Genomic DNA, 22,619 nt, shown 5'->3' with positions numbered 1-22,619 from the left:
ATGTTCAGCCTCAGACTTAAAGTCCAATCCTGAAACAATTTGGAATCTTAAAAATATTTTCCTCCAAAGTTCCCTACTCTGAGTTTGATTTGGTCCTTCCATATATCCAAATCTCTCAGGTAATGTAAATTTGGAATCCATGGCTGCTCTAAGCTTATAGGTGGTTTGCCTTAATTTTTTAAACTTCTCTTTGTGTAGTGCAGTTTTGCCATGCTGATACCCGCTGCAGTCACTGACCCTTTTAGGTAATTGTTTCTTAAACTTTACAGAGCCTTTAAAGCTCTTTGCTTGAAGTTACTACTATACTCTCTTCATTCCTTCCACCCGCACCCCCCCATTTTTTTTCATTCACTGCCTTGTGGCCACCAGAAGTAATGGCACTGACCTCCGACCCAAACAATGGGGTGTATCAAAACTTGTGCTCACTAAGAATGGAATTTGCCGAGTGCTGCCTGCTTAGTGCACCATGTAATCAAAGTTTTTACCCTTTTTTAAGGGGTTTTCACCATTTCATTGAATGTCACTAGGTTCTCTGACTCAGTCGCTTGATCTAGAGTTCTTCACGGACCACCACATGTTGTGGTGCAGCCTTTAATGAGTTGAACAGTTGATTTTCTGACTCTTCCTGCCTCCACTTCTTCTACAGAGCAGCTTCTGGAGTTCTGCAACCATCTTACTGGATTCTGCAACCCTGGTGCCATTTTTCCAGGTCAGACTTGCAAACACCTTTAAAGCTGATTTTTCAGGACATTGGGGTCCTTCACAGCAGCACATACAGTTGTATGTTGGTTGTTACTGGTTCTGAGGAATGACTGCTGAGACATTTGGTGGAATTTTTTAGTCGTGGCGGTTGGGGGGCTGGGGGTGGTGTTTACAATGTGGCAAGCCATTCAAAAGCCCATTGACTTTGGCAGGACCATAAAATCCAGCTGGCGTAAAATTTCACCATTGATATGTCTGAATAATAACTGGTTATTGGATAAACATAACTATATACAGGTATCCATGACTAGGTGTTTCTTTGTCCAAGCCGTAAGCATTCTCCCTCTCAACTCTTGGTCATGTGTCTCTTACATCATCATGTGGGTGGTACTGTTTCCAACTTTCAACCCTAATACTACACATCCTACAAATGCTAACATCCCACCTTCTTTCAGTGGCTGTTTTTTTGGCAGTAGATATATGGCTATTATTTACCATTCTGGGATTGTCTTAAGACGTCTCAGGCTTCGGTAGGCAAGATGCTGCCTTTTCCTCAAGAGTGGATGTCCTTGGGTGGTGATTGTTTCTTGCCTGCTTTCTTTCTGTGATTCTTCATTCTCATGCTATTTTGGATTTCCTCAGTGTTTTATTGGTTATTATTTAATTTCATCCTTACCTGATTTTTTTTACTTCTCCGTTACCCAGTTTTTTGCCTTCTTTCCTGCTGTTGTTTATTCTTTTCTTTATTATTGCTGGGTACTTTCTCAACAGTTAGGTTTCTTCTACTGCTTCATGCAAGGGACCTTTTTTCAACTGCCAGTGTCATCAGACAATTTCACTACGCAGGTCATGATATCTGAGCTCAATCCTGTCATTATTCAATCTCCAAACAGTCAACCTTTCCAGCAGCAAAGATTGGATGGTGATCAGGTGTGGGAACTCCGCTTGTTCCCTCTGTTCACAGCTCAAGTGCACTGAGACCATTTCTAATGCCCTTACTGATTCTCCATTTGAGATTGGTAGGTACAGTGCCAAATGGGATAAAGTGTTTAGCAAATCATGGAATTCTGGAATAGAGACAAATAGAAATGGGCCATTTGGCTCATCAGGATGAATTTTCACAGGGTCTCAGTGTGTTTGGAGGTTGGGACAGTTGGAAAAATCATGGAGAAAGAGGATTTGCCAGTTCCTTTGCGCGTTCCCACATCCTCATGTTTTTCCTGCAGGCAGTTTCAGCACGATGATGACAACCCACCCACTCACAGCAACAAGCCAGTTAAGGCTCATCAGCAACCAATTAGCTGCAGTTTTCTGGCCTAAGTGAAATTTTACCAGATTCACACAGAACCCCTGCTATGTCTCGTCAGGTAAAAAGAAACACATGCAGAGAGGGAGACCAGAGTGCCTTGACAAATAAATTAAATCTACCATTTTAAGATGTAAATTGTAAAGGCTGAGGCCCTCCACAGGCAGTAGCTTGCAATCTCCTTCCAATCTGCTGGAGGCTGCAGTAAGGAATAGTGCTGGTAGTAAAGAAGTGGCAATGATTGCCTGCAGCTGTTCCACTCCTCCATTTTGTCCAGCCCCTCCTCACATCTCATGCATGTTAGCAGCACTTTCACTGCAAACACAGTGAAGGCTGCCAGCCAGCCTTGCAGTCTCATGCACTGACTTTGTCCTACCACCTCCAAAAACTGCTTACCATCCTTACTTGGATGGCGATCTGCAAGCAGCATCTTAACTGGCTGCCTATCATAAAATTTCTCGGGTGGCGCACTGCTGCTACGAACAGGATCAGTACACAAAAACTGAGGCCCCACCTGTCCTTTCAGGTGGACGTTAAAGTTCCCATGACGCTATTTCAAAGAAGAGCAGGGGAATTATTCTGGGTGACCTGGCCAATATTTATCCCTCAAGCAGCATCACAAAAACAGATTGTCTGACCATTAATACATTTCGGTTTACAGGAGCTTGTTGTGTGCAAATTAGATTTTGCATTTCCAAAGTTACAACAGTGACTACACTTCAAAAGTACTTCATCGGCTGTAAAGTGCATTTGCACATCCTGTGGTCATGAAAGACTCAGACCATGATTTTCTGTGCCTGCCGGTGGCGGGCATGTTCGGTGGCATAAGCAGACAATAAGGCAAGAAGGCCAAAAATTGGTTTCATTACGGCGTGAAACCAGTTTGCAATTGTCCACTCCACCCGCCAATGGCGGGCTGCATTTCCTACCATCAGACATCAGGAACCTCATTGTAATACATCAGCATATCATTATAAGGCTAGCCCGCCAAACTCATTCCCCCTCCCACTGCTGGATCGTATGCCCGCATCAGTTAGAAAACACGCTGATATGTTTCACAACAGCACATAAGCGACATGCACCTGGCGGGCTGCACTTTGCTCAGGGCTTCAAGGTTTGCCTACCTTGCTCTGGTCAGTACCTGCAATCATCAGCGTCAGGCTTAACAAGAAGCACCACATCACTTTTAGAGGATCATGGGTAGGTCTTTACCTACCAGATCAGCCATATATGGGTTGATTTTCAATGGCTGCTGGGCAAGGCCTTGTTTGGGGAAGGGGGATGAAGTGGCCTCAGGCAAGGGAAGAGGCTGCAGGACAAGAGCCGTACTGGGGAAGGAAGGTATCCCATGGTGTGTGTGAGAGGCCTGTGCAAGTGGCCTCAAGATGGTGAGGACTGACGAGGCAGTCTGCAGAGATGAGGTCCGACGGACATTTGAGGGTATGTGTATGAGAATGGGTGGTGATGTCCCGTGAGCTGGCAGCGAGTAAAATGTCAGTGAATGAGTGATGGGCTTGTGTGAGTTTAGAGTGATGAGATGGGATACCCTGGCTGCACAAATGAGATCATTCATCCTCTATCTGCTTTGAATGGCCAACCTCTTCTGTGCAGCATTGGCACTGACCACCGCTGCCACCGACTGCCATGCTGGATTGGTGATGCCACTGCCCGTCCTAAGGCCAGAGTGGGGGTAGAGGACACCAGGGTGGGCCTCCACGGCTTCCAAACGGTATTCCAGTAATGCATCTTTAAACCTGGTGGCTGCAGTCCTTTTGCCTCTTGTGGACATCTTCCCTGCAGCAGTCGTGGGCTGGACATGCTGAGATGTGCATGGCTGGACTTTAAATATGGTGCCCAGCGTAATGAAGCAGCGAGGTGATGGTGGATGGGCAAATGAGAGCCACGGAAACGACACATTTCCTGGGATTGCATAAATAATATGGTGGGTTTGGGATGATACAGCGTGAAAACCTGCCATCACGGCCGACAGGTAAAACATTATTTTACCTGCCCACCATCACACTTAATGCAAATCTGGGATGAATCCGCCCTTAATATAATTATAAGTTTTTTCTTTTTTTATTTAATTTTAGAGCTGTGTTGTTAATTGTACTTCTTGAGTTTGCAGATACAACTCTGTTTATTCCCCCTGTCCCCGCTCAAGTGCACTGAGACCATTGAGTGTGATAATTAATTTAAAAATTAATTTTGTCGAACTTTCATATAACTGCAGTGATTGTGCAAATGTCAATCCATTTAAATGAAAATTCTTATACTGCCTTCCTGCTGGCTCATTAGGCAAATAGACTTTTGATTATGAAACTGAGTGTTACAGATTTGAGAAGTCCTCATATCCATTCCCAGTCTGCACCGAGATAGCTAATGGTGGGCAGGGTAACAGCACAGGCATTACATTTGGTCTTAGTTGTCAGGATTTTATTGTCGTAATGATGGCAAAATAGTCAGCATTCACCTTCATTACCCAGTGAAACTAACTTCTGATGTCCACATGTACTCAGTTAAATGCAGAAATTCAGAGGTTGATGTGCTGCTCCTCAGGGTGTGATGTTGAAGCCACCACAGATTAAAATCAATGAACCGACAAGAGCTTCCCCTTTTATGTAATGTTGTGTTAAAAACTTCCAAGAAAATTTTGACTTGTTGATGAGGCATAACTTGGTTTTTAACAGCATATCAGCCATAACTACTGCTGAACAAGCTCTCTGGCTTTGGGAATCTAATTTTATATTTGTGTAATATCATTTTTTTTTGACTACGATGATTCCATAGATTTTTAACACTTTTCTTTAAAGTTTATTTAATATTTCAGATTCCGATGTGCATGTGCCAATCTTTATTTGTTGTCTGTAAATTTATATGAAAAGTGAAAGATAATTGGTAGAGTTTACTTAGTGCATTGCTGCCTGTGGGAATTCTTTAATATGTTTATCCTGCTTAATGATATCACTATTGCTGGATGCCTGGAGATCCCCATCACTTAGAGTCAGATTCAAATTAAATTTAAGAAAGTTTAAAATCCACACCACCGAGATTGCTGAAATTTCCCAACTTGTTTTTAGATTTTTCTGGGCAGATTTCGTCAAGGTTAATGGCTAGCTATCTCTGACCAAGGGAGGGAAAAATTCAAACACAGCTTTTGCTCCTGATGGCTATCTAGTGACTTCTGTACAAAAACGCTTGTGTGCAGACAGCAGATGAGGCCAGCATTAGGCTAACTCACACCAGCACCCCACCCACCCACCTTATTCTATCTCTTCCCACCGTCTTCTTCCCCATCCCCCCTTCTGACTGGAAGCACACATGAAGCACAGTTATTTGTATGAAGTATTTTAAAATGATAACCATAGATACTAGCAGAAGTCACTGGCTACAAAACAAAAACAGAATTACTTGGAAAAACTCAGCAGGTCTGGCAGCATCGCCGGGGAAGAAAGGAGTTGACGTTTCGAGTCCTCATGACCAGTTCTGTTGAAGGGTCATGAGGACTCGAAACATCAACTCTTTTCTTCTCCGCCGATGCTGCCAGACCTGCTGAGTCTTTCCAGGTAATTCTGGTTTTGTTTTGGATTTCCAGCATCCGCACTTTTTTGTTTTTATCTAGAAGTCACTGGCTTCAGGCTGGGGAGGAGGAGGAGATGAATATTGTTTAAAAATGGACAAACGATTTCCATAGGCAGAAAACATTGTTGAGCTGCTAGTTGCAAACTGATACTCAATGCTTGTAACTCATTCACCCACGATTTGCTGGTGTTTTTCTCAAATTGTGCCACTGAATGTGTTCAGCTGTTGGACAAGTAAGCTAAAACTCAAAACATTTATGAGCAACTGCACTATATGAGAAAATTACATAGCTGGATAGTGAATTGCCTTGTTTGTAAAGTGCCTTACTCTCTTATGGGAGGCGGCAGCAAAATTATGAAGTGAGCTTCAGCAGATTGAGATCAACTATGTAGAGACATAGTGACACAACCAGACCAGTTCACCAAAAGGACAAGGAGATGTCAAAAACAAGTTGAGGAATGTCAGCTTAACTACTGAAAAACATGCCTAATACAAAAATTGAGACACAGAGCAGAGAGGATTTGATTGAGTTTTTTTTTTAGTTCAATCAAGTCCTGCTCTGGTATAAAAGCAAAATACTGCAAGTGATGGAAATCCAAAATAAAAAGAGAAAATTCTGAAAAAACCCAGCAGGTCTGGCAGCATCTGTGGAGAAAGAAGCAGAGTTAACATTTCGAGTAAAATATGAATCTTCGGAATTGGCTTCAGTTCTGAAAAAGAGTCATATTGGACTCAAAACGTTAATCCGGTTTCTCCTCCACAGATGCTGACAGACCTGGTGGGCTTTTCCAGAACTTTCTCTTTTTATTCCTGTTCTGGTATAGTTTGGATTAGACAAATTCTGAATTAAGATTTTTGAAATTAGTAAATCATTATCACTATAATAATGAAGTAATTGTGTTTTAATTATATTTTTAATTGAAGCACATCACCTTTTCTCTGAATTTGTTAACTGTTAGTGAAAGAAAGGAATTGTCAGTTCTCCACATAGTTAACACTCCAAAGCAGTTCATGTGTATCCAAAGCTTGTACGCTCCCCCCGTCGCCCCCAATGTCTGATATTCCTCTATGGTCAATTCATGGACACGATAAAAGATAAGGCTTAACATGTAAGAGGCTATCCCTTCTATCCCCTCAGTCCTTCCACTCTTTTCTCTTCATCGTAACCTAGGGCTGCATTTTACATGCCCCCGCCGGGAATGTTTTCAGTGGGATGGGGACCAGGGGGTGGGGGGTGGGACAAACACACACACACACACACACGTAAAATAGGGTGATCCCACCCCCGAGCTCACCCCCAGAATGAAAGATCAGCAGCCCACCAGCCATATTTAAATAGGTAATCAAAGGTCAATTAGGTTTGTCACCAAGCCAATTGACTTTGATAATATGCTGCCCACGCCATAAAATGTTTGGCATGGGCAGGCAGGTGGGAGCAGACAGCCCAATTTTTTACATCCTCTCTTCAAAGGACAGGAAAGAAGGGGATTTCTATTTTTGGGGTTTGCCCTTTATGGATTGGGGGCAGCACCCCTAGAATGGAACTCCCCCCACTTTCTTGCTATCTGCTCACAGCCTTAAACCTAACCCTGCCTCCCTCTCTGACCTGCTCAAACTCTCCCTGCCCAAGACTCCAGGATTTACCTGTCTCTGGGGGATCCATGGCCTTCTTCCTCCTCCCCTTGCAGTCCCAGCAGCGCCTACTAAGGTGCTCTTGGTGCTGCAATTGGCCAGCAGCTCCAGAAGGTGGGACTTTCTCCCCAGTGAGGGGCGGAATCCCGCTCGGCCCTTGCTAAGTCCACTTGCAGCATCTTAATGGCTGCGAGGTGGGCCAGCTTGAGCAGATTGGTTCCATGTCGACTTTTCTTCCGGGGCTGTGAACCATCTGCCCTTCCCAATATTATTCAGCTCCTAATCTCTCTAATACTAGAGAGGACACTATTCTTTAGGGCGTTCCTCACCTGGACCTTCTTAAGTGTCAGCTGTTCCAACTTCCAACCTGCATTCCCTTTATACCAGAATCAACACTCAACATGGTAGAAATTTGGACCTATAGAAATAGTAATTTTTCTTAAACACTTCTTATTGCTGTGCAAGTTTAGAAATGGATCCTGAAAAATTCAGAGTTAAATGTTGACGGTAGAAAATTCAGTGGCATTGCGGATAAACAAAATTTAATTCCAGTCGAATCCTCCTTAAGTCAGTTCATCTCTACTGATTAATTGGTATCAAAATTTTTGATTGCAGGAATATATTATGATAAAGCGTGATTTGGCACAAAGATCAGTTGCAGAATTTGTTCTCTATCTCTGACAAAATTCAACACTTGAACAATTAATATGGAAAACCATCTGCAGGAAGAGGGGAATGAACTGCAAAAATATTTACATATGTCAAAGGCAGCGTAATAATTGTGCTCAATTTTCATGTAAATTGATAATATTTGAAGACTACATCATCATTTGAAGCCTTTCCTTCGATGTTCTCTCCTCTTCACCCAAAGGTGCTGACTCTGGCTGAGGGAGGATTCCACATGCACAGGTACCTCACCTCCAAATGACCATTCCTCAGGTACAAACAGATAGTGAGTATTTGTAGGCTAACTGCAGAATGACCATTGAACTTGTTTCAGCTGCCCAACCTACTCATTTTCAAGCAGGGGGGATGATGGTGGTAATCCAGACTAATACTTTGAACATAGTTTCAAATCCACCATTGCAGCTGGTGGAATTTAAAATTCAATTAATAAAATCTGGAATTGAAAGCTAGTTCCAATAAGGATGACCATGAAACTATCATTGATTGTCAAAAAAATCCACTAATGTTCTTTTGGGAATGAAATCTGCCATCCTTACCTGGTCTGGCTTACATGGATTCCAGACAGACGTAACTGCCCTCTGAAATGGCCTAGTAAGCCATTTAGTTCAAGGGCATTGAGGGATGGGCAACAAATTCTGGCCTTGCCAGTGACACCCACATCCCCATGAAAAAATGTTTAAAAAGGAAGCATTCAATGGAGTGGTAAAAAGGGGTGGAGACAAAGGAATGTAGGGAAGGGAAAAGTCAATGCAATAAAAAACCCCTTTAAAACAATTTAAACAAGGTGTTAATTAAAGTTGTGCTTTGAGTTTATTTTTGTAGTTAAGGGTTAACGTTCCAGTAATACATCTACTTCTGATGTTTGAAAAGTTTAATTACTGTATATTGCTGATTTTCCAATCACAATGCATGTGCTGAAAACTTATCAATTATGGGCAGCCTGGGGTATCAGGTTGAGATTTCCCTGGACACAGTCCCATTTGAAAGATTAAGGGCTGGTTAGATCCTTTTGATATGTCTTTCTGAACAGCAGCACAAGATTACTGTTAAAGACAAGTGGGAAGATTAGACTTTTTTTCTTTTTTGTTTCAGGCCCTAAACTGGTCTATTTTGACCACATTTTGCTTTACCAAGTAGTTAGCACCATTGCACTCATCAATGAGTTATAGACACACAATAAGAGAGTTCTTATTGTAGAAACTGGATTATCTTTATTTACATATTATTTGCGGCAAGTTTAATTTAAAATGTTTTTGTGGGAGTTGAACCCAAGCCTTGCGAAAAAAAGATATTTTGAGTTGATTTTCCATAATCTCTGATCCAGCAAGATGGTGCTTATCTGGATGTCTGATGAATTTTACTGTATACAGCCCTGAAATGAGCTTCAGATTTGGATGTTAGCAGGGTCAATGCCTTAGGCCCAGAAAACCAGCAAGAGTTGGACTGTCAGCACTTAATTATATATAATATGTGTATATATAATTATGAAAAACCTTGGGTCATGTCTGCAGATGCTGGGAATGTGATTAAATAACGTAAATAAATCAGTCAGAAGTGAATACCACACTGTGTCAAAGGGAATTCGTGAATAAACATATGGAAGGGGCACTTCATTTTGGCAAAAACTGAACATTTCCACTGTATCTGGAGAAGGTGAGAGCAAGATAACGTGTGTCCTTAATGGAGTAGACCTTGGAGATTGCTAATGAGATCCAAACTGCCACCTATTAAATTGTGTGCACAAAAAATAACTGATATTTAATGGCATGTTTGCATGCACTGCCACTGAATTTCTTTCCTGAAGATGCCCCTGCAGTGATAAGTCTGTTGTTAGTCTAAATTTGTTTAATTTCCCTTGAGGGACAGAATTTAGGAAAGTGTTGACAATACTGAGGCAAACCTGCAGGTATGGGATTGTGAATGGTCAAAGTGATGGTTGCAACTTCACATGTCATGTTCCAGGAGACAACCTGTAAACTCATCTGACCCATACAGTCCATTAATGTTAAAGATGCACTGCTAACCTGCCAGAATAAAATACCAACATCAGCCTAATACAACTGATGTCACAGATGCTTTGCCTCTAATTATGCAATAAGGTGGATGTACGGAGAACTTTAGAACACACCATTTGGCCTAACTGCTCTATCCTGCTGTTTATGCTCCACTTGAGCCTTCTCCTACATTACTTCATCTAACCCTATCAGCACATTGTTCTATTCATTTTTACCTCATGTACCTTTCTACTCTTCAATTGCACCTTCCAAAACCCATGATCACTACCACCTAGAAGGACAAGGGCAGCAGACGGGAACACCACCACCTGCAGGTTCACCTCCAAGTCATATACCATCTTGACTTGGAACTATATTGCCATTCCTTCACTGTCGCTGAGTCAAAATCCTAGCACTCTATCCCTAACTCATGTGGTGGGTGTACCTACACCACATGGACTGCAGCGCTTCAAGAAGGCAGCTCACCACCACCTTCCTCAAGGACAATTGGGGATGGGCAATGAAAATGCTAGCCTAGCCAGCGATGCCCATGTCCCTTGAAAAAATATAAAAAGAAGTACTTATCTCACCCCCCTCAAGTGGAACTGCCAGAGCTCAAGTGCATCTTATTTATTAGAGGACATTGTTATTGGTGTGGTGCTGTAAAAGAACTGCAACATTAGTGTAGAACATCTTTACTTAAAAGATGGCAATCATTTGGAATAGCAAAGTTGGTTTTGTGACCTAGTGTTCATGATTGCAAGTGGCGTTCAGAGACTAAATCTTGTGCTTCCATGATGTCCCAAGATATGTTTGCTGCCTACTCAGAGCAGATCACAGATTTCCCTCTAACTGACAGGCAGCAAAAGCACTACAAAGATCCAAAGTTCAGATGGACACTATCATAAGGGAGTTTGGGTACTGGAGGGATTGGCTTTGATGGACCAGCTAGTCCTTTGGCATCCCTGATTTGTTTTTCATGTTTTTGATCAGATGAATTATTGATCAGCTAGCTAGAGGATTGAGGCTGTTTGTCCTAATTTCCATCTGAGATGAGATTGGTACTGACCAGGAATTAAACCTGAACTACGTGGGACTGTCTGGTTCAGTCATGCATCAGACGTTACATTTATCCACTGGTTTTTCACAATAACTTATCTTTGATGACTAACTGCTTATGACAACATCACTTCCTGGCTGAATAATCCAATGCATTTAGTGTGTTGATGGAACTATAGCTGGTGATTTGGAGAAATCCCCACTCTCCCTTTTATCTTCTACCATGTTTCTCCTTCTGTGCAAATGCTGGTTAAGATTAATCAGCAGTAACAGCTTTGGATTTAGCTGGCCAAGGAATTCAAGGACTATTCATTCTCTCACTCTTTGACATAGCAAGTTATCATCTTTCTCAATTATCTGCTGTTGTTTGATATCTAACAACTAACTACCAAATTCATGAAAATATTACAAAAATTTGTATCAGAAATGCAATTACCTACAATTGGATTCCCAATTCGCCACATGTGCAATGTATTGGGCAGCACTGGTTTAAAAGTTCTTGCATTATAATATAATGCACTAGTGGTCAAGAGGTGTCAAGCACCCATTTTAAAATTCCTTTGCTTTTAATGCCCAAAACGGTTTCTTTGTTCATTACCCAATAATATCACAAAATTTCAAAACTGATCACGGCAAATGGTTCATTGTGGAAAAAGTATTCAAATAACAGGTTTTTTTTTATTCCCAAGTTAAGAGTAAGGAGGAAAGCCAGTGGAATTTTTGTGGAAAGAGTTGTTCAAATGTAGCTTATTGCATTTCTGAACAAAAAATGATAAATATGATCTTTGGGCATGTGATTTCAATAATCATTTTCAATCATTTAGTGCTTTACTCTCACTTATTGAACGGTAGTAGATATTTAAGTACATGTACACATGTGAAGTACACATTTATCTGTATTGTGAGGGTGTATGTAAGGTTAAAATGAGGCCATGTGGCTAATATGGTAAAGCCACACTTGATGCTAGTCAGCAATTGGACAACACTATTAAAACCTTTTAACATTGTATATACCCAATCAAGATAAATGTACTTCCATTTTAGATCAGTCTTAAGGCTGCACAATTGGCTTTTTCTAATATCTCACAATCACCTCTCTCCAAAAAATAATCTAATTTTGTTTCTAGGAATGCTGTCAACCTCAATGGTCTTCCTTAGTATCCACAATTCTATGACCCCTTGTGAAAAGATTCCACTGGCTTTGCTTCTTACTCTTAACTTTGGACTTCTATTTTTGATTGTATTTGAATAATTACCCACAGTGAACCATTTACCTCAATCAGTTGTGTCGGTTCTTTTCATAATCATGAAAATTTCAATTACTTCAGCTCTGTCAGGTGGAGCTGGATTAGTTAGTATCACCCTTTCAGCTGAATCAGAAGCTTGTGTTTTCAAGTGTGTTTTACACTTTTTTCGTTTCAACATCACTGGCTCCTCCAATATGTAGAACTCAGATTCACTACACTCCAGAATGCAGATTTATTTTTTGCCCATTATCTAGACAAATGGTAGCATGAACCATTGATTCTGAAAGAAGACCCTTAGATTATACAGTGGATCATAGAATGCATCATGTGAATTCTCTTTTCTGTGTGGATGACAGAATGGATAAATTCTTCTCCCGAATCAAGAGACAGGCTTAAACCAATAATTGGCTCCACTGCATTAAATAAATGATTGAATTGTGCACAGTTTTACACATTGAGATATGTTTTCCCATCCATTGCTATGTAAAACAACAAATGCCGGTGGACTTTCTATTTTCCCCCTATTTCTCACCTACATGCTGACCCTCAACACCATGTGAAAACAGGTGCATCAATGACACTCAACTCTACCTCACCAACACCTTTCACAATCCCTCCACTGTCTCTACATTGGCTTGTCCAACATCCAATATTGAATGAACAGAAATTTCCCCCAACTAAATTGTGTGAAGACCACAGCTGTTGTTTTCGGTTCCTGACAAAAACTTTGTTCCCTAACAACAATTCCATTCCTCTCCCTAGCAGCTGCCAGAGGCTGAACCTATGCAATTTTGGTGTCACTATTTGACCATGAGATAGCTTCAAACTGTTGTGTATTCACTGGTTTGTTGTTTATTTTATATACTTGATTTTTCTCAGAGCAATGCAGAGATGACACTAGTTTCTAAGTGTGCAACAGGTTTATATACCAGTTTTTAAAAAAATCTCTGCAATCTCAAAATGTCTGCACACATCTTTATCCCAGCTCAGCTTCTTTTAGTAGCTTCTCTGTTTACTCAAGCTCGGAGTCAATACCTAGGTTTAACCAATCAAGCACAGTGAGCATAGATCAAAAAATCAGTTAGCAGACTCATAATCGCACACAGATCAATTAAACCATTGAACACTACACCAACCACATATTCAAGCCATTCCACCATCTTACAATGCCCAACTCCACTTCTCCCTTAGCTCAACTGCTTTCTTACCTCATCCCAGCCTTTATTACATCTAAGCTTGACTACCCAATTCATTTCTGGCCAGACTCCCATGTTCTACCCTCCATAAACTCGGTCATCCAAAATTCTATTGCCTATGTCCTAACTCGCATCACCCATGTGCCCCCTGTAAGAATTTTGTAAGCTACATTGAGACCACCTGTCATTCTTTGAAATTCTAGAGAATATAGGCCCAGCTTCCTCAATCTCTCCTCATAATACAATCCCGCCATCCCAGGGATTAGTCTGGTGAACTTCAATTGCACTCCCTCTATGGCAAGTATAAGTAAGGAGACCAAAACTGTACACAATACTCCAGATGCAGTCTCACCAAGGCTCTATTCAATTGCAACAAATACTTATCTATCTTTCCTTAAAAAGATACTATGGTTTCTGCCTCAATTATTCTTTCTCCCTTTGATGTTTTTTGTATCTTGCTGTGTCTACATTGGCTACTACATTTACTTGCATAACAACAACCATTGCACTCCATTTGTGTGAAATGCTTCGAGATGTATCTGATCGAGTTGATTATGTGGTTCTCAAAGCATTGGCTGCAAGGGTCCTCCAGGTGGTCTGTGAGCTGGTCCAAAAAGCAAGCTACTGACACACAACACTACAGCCAAGGCCCCACGTCAGAATCCTCATTCCACCACTCACATGATGTCAAATGACCAGACTAGCTCCCATCCTGTGTTTAAGATAAGAATGGTACTGTTATCATGTAATGCAGTGTTACTCCCTTAATGGTTTTTTGAGGGTCAGCAACTTGTGTTGGAATTTTAAGTTCCCCGCTGGGAGCAGGCTGGCAAGCGGTGTGGGGTGCTGGTAGCGTAAAATCGGGTGGCATGCTGTGGATACTGTGCCCATCACTTATCTATCTCTGCTGGTATTTTACCAGTAGCAGGGTGAGTGTCAGGTGATGTGGGCACCCTCGAGCTGGTTGAAGCCCTTAAATAGCCAATTAATTGTCTCTTCCCACTACCACTGGTACTTGCCCAGACCATATGGCAAGGCCATTGGGTAAACCCTGATGGCCAATGGAGGACCCCACCCCCCTCCTGCCCCAACCACCCACGGTGATAGATACCCCGTGCTCATTTCCCTCTTCCCGCCTTGGCCACCCCTCCCCCCGTGGGCCTAACGATCACTGTTCCTCCCAAACCCCGTTTGCTGGGGCTTGCCTGACTGACCCTGGTAAAGCCACCACAAATTGCTTTTGAATCGGGCCTCCATGCTGCTCTTTGTGGTGGACTGGCTGCGGTCCCAACAGTGATCACTGCTTCTGGTGGTGGGTGGTGCTGCTGGGACTAGAGAGCTACCCAGCATCTGTTTGGTTGGCACCTCGAGGCACATCCTCCCAGATGGGGGCAGAAGCCATGACTTCAGAATGGTCATGCTAAACCTGATGGCCATAAGATCAATTTACGAGTTGCCAGCCCTGCAGAGGCTGAAAAATTCCAACCAATGTTTTTCTCTTGAGCTACTCTCGACAATGCTGCAACCTTCTCCACCAAGGAACAATGGGTCCCTTCCCTGCCTCTGATTTCAAACATGACACCGTCAACAGATACTAAATGGAGGTTAGACAATTGGCATGAAAAGAGAGAGCAAGTGCAAAACTATAAAAGCACAGTACTAATAAAAATGGCAAATTTAAACAGGCCCTTGAACTTGCAGATTGGATGACAGGATGACTCTCTTAATCACATTCCTTTGCCAGAAATCAAGGCAATGATTATTGACAACAGTACTGAAGTGCATATTGATGAATGTGCCACAGCCATGGCAGGCCATGAATAGAAGCCTGGAGATTAAGTGAGCAGCAAGTATGAAGAACACTATTGGGGTATTTTTAACTTCTGGTGATAGTTTAAATTAGGCTATACTGGGTTAACCAGCCATTTGAATCAATAGAAAGGAAAATCAAGCATGACATAAAGAAGGCAATTGATACCACTCATTTTAAAGTTAAAATTATGCTCCATGAAGCAAGGAGAGCTAGGCAACAATAAATTCTATGGGCAGAATTTTGACTTAGGCATGCATGTGCATGCCCAACATGCTGGAGCATAAAATAGCACACGATGACATTGGACGAACGTCCCACGTCATCATGCATTCATGCGAGAGTCGGCAGCGCACCTGCCAACAATTAAGAGGCCTATTAAGGTCATTAAAGTTTCAATTAGCGGAGATTTTTCGCTGCCCATTCAACGTTAAGGTTGGCGGGCGGGTGAATCGGCCAGGCGGCCTTTGCATTTATGACAAAACCTCATCCAAGGGCGGGATGAGGCTTCTGAGATTAATTTTAAAAATATATAAATGTGCAGACATTTTCAACATCTGTATGTTGAAGTGACTCATTCTGACACGTGCATTTTACATTCTGTTTTTATTGATCTTAAATTCGTCAGCTCCCTGAGGCAGCTCTCCTTCCGCGCTCCCTTGCATCCGCACTGACTTCAGCGCTCGCCCTCCTCCTGCCCCCACCCCAGCAGCACTGAGCATTTCAGCGTACCGTTAACTGGCCAGCCAGTGTGAAATCGCGGTTGGGGGCCGATCGTGGGCGGCAGCCTGTTTCCTGGCCCCTCCCAGGCCCACTGACTGCGCCCGCAAGCCTACGTCAAAATCCTGCCCTATGGTTGTCTCTGTTATACAAAGATTACATAGAAGTAAATAGAATGCACAGCACAGAAACATGACCATTCAGTCCAACCATCATTCTGGTATTAATGTTCCACTTGCTTGGTTGTTAATATTGTTATTCCCCACAAGTATAAATGCTTGGTATGTGTCGTCTTTATCAAACACTTCATAATTTTAAAGACCTCTAATAGATTACGCCCTCAGCCTTGTTTTCGACTGAGAAAGGACCCAGCCTATTCTTGCTTTCCTGATAGGTATAACCTCATAGGTCTGGTATCATGCTAAATCCTTATTACAAATGTTCCAGTGCCTCTACATCCTTTTGATACTATGGCAACCAGAACTGTTCACAGTACTGTACTCAAAGTGTGGTCTAACCAAGGTTTGATATAAGCATAATTTCTCTTTTTTTCAAATACCATCTGTCTAGAAATAAACCCTACTTCAATAGTGTTTACAATGTATATTTACAAGGTGATTACAAGCAGAAATCTCTTCTTGCTCAGTACAAGGTCTGATGTGAGTGCTAAGAATGACTGTGTGCAAATTCTTGCTGATCTTTGTGCACCGTAATTAAATAAAGTTGGCAACAACAAAGAATTTGTTGCATTAGCATCTGTGCAATGCATGATAAATGAGGAATTCCAGCATTAGCACACAGTGCCACTAAATCAATACAAACTGGTCTATCGTAGGGAAAGCAAAGGGCCAGACTTTGAAATATCTACTAATCTGAGAGTAATTAGAGGCAATCAGCAATCTTGATAACATTACAGAGCTCTTATATAAGAAAAGCTAAATGTAAGGAAGTGTGATTACTGGACTTTCACCTCGAGGATCTGGACATAAATCCCACTTTACCAGATGAGATGCAAGTCTCAACTATAACTGTTAAAGGTCTTCAATAGACTTAGTTGGACACATTTCAGTCCTCAAAGGACTTGACTCCATGGCTCCCATAAGTGAGCTCATTCTTCAGGGTGACTCTTCTGTGAATCAACAAACCTTCAGTCATTCAGTCGCCCCTTGCTATATAAACCTGGTAAGAATTATCATGCTACCATGTCAATCACTGCTCTTCTGCTCACCAATTGACTGTAAAAGAGAAAGTTTCAGAATAGCTTTTCATCAGTAATTTTTATTTTTTCCCCCAATTCCAAAATGGGTGACAGTGAGAAATGACTCAGAAAAGGATAGGTAGAAAAAAAGTTAAATTAAAAGAATAGAAATGAAAAAGAACACAGAAATAAGGTCAAAAGTGTAATTACAATTAAAATGTTTAACTTTTAAATTAAATACATGCTTACAATTTTTTTGTGCTCTGGCATTTTCTTTTTTCCTCCTTTTGTCTTTCCTCAGACAGGAACACAGCCAATCCAAGTGAGATTAAACCATGGACCGTGCTAGGCTGGCTCAATGCTGTACAGAGGAGTGTACCTGGCCACTGAGGCATGGTTACTTATAAATTATAATTTAGTAAAGATTTGCATTTGTAAAAAATGTCCAATTTCTTTAACACGAATATATATTTAGAGATGGGTTTCTCCAGATAGCTCAGGTAAATGGAACAACCCTATTTAACTGATATCAGTGTTTGCATCATGCATTTGACTTCAGTAACCCTGGGCAAGGAGGATAAACACTCAACCAGGGTCACTGCTCCTGAACACTATCCAGTGATGCCTGTTGGAAGGCGAGTGTGTGTGGAATTTGAGAGAGGACAGGAATAGGTTTGGCTGTGATGCTCTCCTTGAATAATTAGCCCATTGACACTTCACTGAGGTCAATAGGAATGGGCAATTGACCGAGGTGGTGAAGAGCTGCTGGCAGGAATGGAACCACATGTTAGCATCAGCCAGCATCTTTCGAAGAGATGAGAAGCAAATTTTGTGGAGGTACAATATTAGCCGTAATGTATAACTGGTTTTATTTCAGAGTGAATAAGAACTCCACTCTTCACATCTGAATTCTAAGTCTTGCATACGCATAATATAAAGCCAATTACTCAAGCTACCATGCAATATCCCTGTTGCAGTCAAATTATAAATGATTAAAGAGAACCGTGAATTCTCACTTAATAGTCTTATCTGAACTGCTGACTGGGTTCTATAATATGCTTGAAAGTTGATCTTTTCTCTGCTGCGGTGAGCATTTTTTAATTAATTATTACCATCTGTCCGTTAAATCTGTCGGATGTTCACATGGCCAATCTCAGTGAATACACTGGTGGAGTGAGCCACGTGGACAGAGAATTGTTCAATGGTTGGCTTGTGCTGAATGAGCTAAGATCACCTGGCATAGCAATTAGCTAACTGTAGTAATGCCCAGTGACTCCTTAGGTATAGGGGAGAAAGAAAACCTGACAGAGCTTCTCCCAACAGTTTCTGTCTTGGATAGTATACATGAGTGGCCATTGAAAGAAAATAGGTCAAGTCTTGGCTGAAGGCTTTCCACAGTTAAATCGGCTGCTGGCGTTCATTATACAGGACAAAGTTGGGTGTAGCCATGAAGCCCTGCCGCAGCCTCCACCAGCACTGTTAGGAGGGAAGAGGTGAAAAAAGTTGTGATTTCCCCACTAAGTGCAGTGGTGGCTTTTCGTGCCCACCCGCCGTGACCTCAGTTGTTCTTTCCTCCAGGCGCCAGACTTAAAATGCAGCCGCACACAGCCTTCTCAATGTCTCCAGGCCAGGATAGCCCATGGAAGAAATGGCCCCAAAAGGCAAGAAGGATGCGGCTCCCAAGTTCAGTGACGCTTCATTGGGCCACCTGCTGGACGCTGTCGAGGCCCGCTGGGATGTCCTCTACCCCAGTGATGGCCGCAGGAAATCCACCAATGCCACCACTCTGGCTTGGGAGATGGTGGCTTCGGCGGTCAGCGCAAACACTACACAGAAAAGCTCTGCAATCCAGTGCAGGAAGAAGATGAATGATCTTATCCGTTCTGACACGGTAAGTCAACCATCTCATCACCCTCGATTCACACATTTACAAACCCCTCAGGACTTAACAAGATGACACTCCACACACTGCCAGTTGAAGACACGTTACCACTCACTCTCTCACATGCCTTCGCATCTCTATCTGGCCTCATGTCCTGTATACATCACATCCTCATCCCGTCCACTGCTCCACTCAGCACACACACAAGCCAGGCATCCTTATCATCTGTCTTAGCATGTGTCCTGCTCACAATCTCTCCATTTGTCTCCGTGCAGGACAAGCTTGTACACAGTAGGAGAGAGAAAAGTCCCAGACTGGGGCTGGAATGGCTGAAATTAAGACCCTCATTCCATATGAGTAGCCTGTCATCACGCTGGGCAGAGAGAATTGGGACTGTGCATGTGGCACTGGTGAGATTGGCGGTGCCAACCCAAATGAGGACCCTGCACCAGCTCATCCTTCAGACAACTATTCTGAGAGTCCATTCTGCTACCTTCCAGTCGCTTGCCATCCTTAATCTCTACTTTCTTTCATAGCACCTCTGGAAAGCGTCCGAGGGCAGCATCCAGCCAGGCCCTCATCTCCAGCCCTGAAAACACTTCAGAGCTAGAAAAGGAGAGCACCGTTGGCGACCTGTCACAGTGCTCACCCACACACTCCACTAGCACGGAACCACAAACTTTGGCAGGACCTAATTTATGAGTAGCCTCGGGGCCACAATCTGGTGAGTACAGCGCACAATCTGGTCCACAGGAGGCAGAGGCAGGGACAGCCAAGATAGCCAGAGCTCGGAAGACTGCTGGTGACCAGGATTCTGTTGAGTTCGAGTCTCATGGCAAACTTCCGGACTCAGTCCTAACTCAGTTGGTGGAGCTTCAGTGATAGTCAAAGGATCATCAGGGAGGGTTGTCAGCTGCTTTGCACAGATTGCAATGAACGAAAGAGGAGTCTATTCACATTCAGTCTGAGGTTATAGCACCGGCATGCACCGAGGTCAACACTGGTAGGATGGCAGCCGCTATGGTGACATTGGTCCTGCACTGCTGCTGGAGCTGCACTCCATCGCTAGAGACATTGGTGGCGTCCATCAGTGGTTAAGCAAGAGAGGGGCAGGGCAGCTCAATCTCGCTCCAGCTTACTCTTCTTCTCAAGGAGTCAGACAGGAGCCATTGGGAAAGGGACCAGCATGTGGACACTCCGGGGCTATCCACCCAGGAGACTCGGGGAGTCTCCAGCCAATCCCAAATCCTAGCTTCCTGTGACCCCATCCCCTCCAGTTCCACAGGTTGAGGAGGGTGCACCTAACCAACAGTGGGAGGCCCAAAGCAGGCCAGGGCCCTCCAAGTCTCAGCCCTTCAGAAGACATCTGCCAAAGACATTACAGTCAACAGGGCATAGCAGTCAACAGGCTGCCTCCACCTCCGCTGTGGATGTCAGGAATGCACCAAGACGTAGCGGTAGGGCTAGGAAAATTAAGAAATATTAGGAGCACGACAGTGGCATGGGTGATAACCGTATGTTGTATACTTTGTGCTAAATAGAATACCACCCATCTCACAAATTCTATGTATTCCTCCTGTTTATGATCAGCTGTGTTGTTGTTCATCAGGTGTGACACAAGGGTCCCAACCGCCATTTATTGCAGATATCGAAACCAGGAGCCTTGGGTTGATGATTTCAGCTTCCATATCACCACAGTGTGCGTGTTTACTCATATAATTTCTAACATCATTGGTGCCTCATCCTTTATGTTAAGTCTGCTTGTGTGAGGAACCTCGGTCATATGATGCCCTGCTTGATGTATTCTTCATTCTTTGCCTGTTTAAGATTGAGGCTAAGGTACTCACCCATCTTGTCTGCAAGGTGAAGGTTGTAAGGTGAAGGTCTCATGTCCATCAAGACATGTGTGAATGCATAGAGAAGGGTCGTAGATCCTCACACTCCATTTACTTACTGTCATCTGGCAGGATGAGGCCTTACTCAGAGATCGTGTGCACCTTGCTCGTATCCGACTCTCAGTGCTCAATTGCTAAGCTCAGCAAGAAGCATGAGCAACTCTCCACATTTAAAGTGCTGGAGCTCTGATCCTCGAAGGCATTTCATTTTGCTGGCGCTCAAGCCTCCAACTTCTGCACTTCTAACATTGCAGTTGTCTACATTGTGATGAGAGCTTTGTGGTGGCAATGTAGGGGTGCAGAGCTGAGCCACATATTTTGAGTAGCCTCCCCTCACCTATACCTTCGCTGAGGTCGTTGAAGATAAAAACAAATGGTCATGTGGTGCGATCGAAGGAGACTTGGAGCATGTTCTGGAAGCGCATATGGGAGCTTTTGCTATTTTGAGGGTACCAATGGGATGCAACCCAGATTGTAATGGAATCTGATAAGTGCTCTTTATCATCAAACAAATGTGACCTTGAGTTGTTCATGGTGTGTTTGCATCTTGCAATTAGCAAGGACCAGGGCTGGTCATGAGGGCGGACTGACTGTGAGAACTTTGGTGATCCTAAGGTGCTCCAAATCCTTAGGTCAGGATGAATGCATGCCCACATCCCTAACTGAGAGAGACAGATGTCAATGTGATGGAGGAGAAGGGGACACAAAGGGCTAGGTGATGTCAAAATAGAGTTAGACCTGTATAACATCACCTGCTACAGTGGCCCAACTGTGACCTCTAAGTTACACCATCGAGGTGACACAAATGTGTTGTCCCATTTTGGAAGATTGATCTCCTTGAGGAGCTTTGTCAGACTGAAGGCATACAGCAATAAGCACTGAGGATTGTGGAGCTGCTCCTGCTTCTACTGGTCTTCCATGGCAACTGCGATGCTGCAGAGACGTTACAAGAGGCTGTGCCTTCTGAAGTGCAATACCAGAACGCCCTCGTCTAGGTTGAACCTCCTTTCAACAAAGACACGTTACCGAGCCTTCACCACAAGGACCAGGACAATGGTTGTCAGAATGGTTGAGAGCTCACTCTTAGATTGAAGTGCATGGTTGCAAGGATAGGATTAGCAATGCTGGTGTTCATGTGGGTCCATGAGAGAAGGCACTTGTCCAAGAAGATGCAGACTACTACTTGTTATCTCCCTCTTGGAATCTGGCAGCTATAAGAGCCTCACATGCATGTCTGCCTAGTCTGGCCTGTGACATAGCCTCTTCCCATGCAGCCTCAGCTTCCTCAAACTCTTCGCCCTCATCCCTTTCAATGTTCTCCTCATCGGAGAAGAAGTGCAGCTTCTCCATGTCTGCATCTGGCAAGTCCTCCCCCCAACCGCCGCCGTCAACCCCCCCCCCCCCCCCCCCCCCCCCCCCCCCCCCCCCCCCCCCCCCCCGCCCCAACTACCCCTTTGCAGCACCAGGTTGTGGAATGCGCAGCAAACAATGATCTGGGAGACTCTTTGTGGATTGTGCTGGAGTGCTCTGCCAGATCTATTGAGGCATTGAAACTGCATCTTCAAGATGCCAAGGCCCTGCTCTACCAGTGTTTGGGTAGCAATATGAGCATTGCTGTACCTTCTCTCTACAAGGTTTTGTGGCTACCGCACGGGTGCATCAGCCAGGTCCTTTGTGGATACCCTAATTCCCTGAGGTGCCAACCCTGG

General features: G+C 43.4%; 1 protein-coding gene across 4 annotated transcripts in view; it reads left to right on the top strand.

Annotated features, from left to right (window-relative positions):
• Positions 1–22,619, top strand: part of sema6bb (sema domain, transmembrane domain (TM), and cytoplasmic domain, (semaphorin) 6Bb) — a 590,981-nt gene that overhangs the window by 53,225 nt on the left and 515,137 nt on the right. For 2 of the 4 annotated variants that reach the window (XM_041204968.1, XM_041204970.1), the window contains exon 3: positions 8,094–8,161. The exons of 1 other annotated variant lie outside the window; for it this stretch is intronic. The gene's annotated coding sequence lies outside the window, so the exon portion shown is untranslated. Of the gene's footprint in view, positions 1–8,093; positions 8,175–22,619 lie in introns of all 4 variants that reach the window. One more of the 4 variants, XM_041204969.1, reaches the window with a different exon arrangement.

The sequence above is a fragment of the Carcharodon carcharias genome, chromosome 14 (assembly GCF_017639515.1).
Source record: "Carcharodon carcharias isolate sCarCar2 chromosome 14, sCarCar2.pri, whole genome shotgun sequence".
Lineage (NCBI taxonomy): Eukaryota > Metazoa > Chordata > Chondrichthyes > Lamniformes > Lamnidae > Carcharodon > Carcharodon carcharias.
Note: the sequence above shows the minus strand (reverse complement) of the source record. Positions and strands in the feature narration are given on the sequence as shown.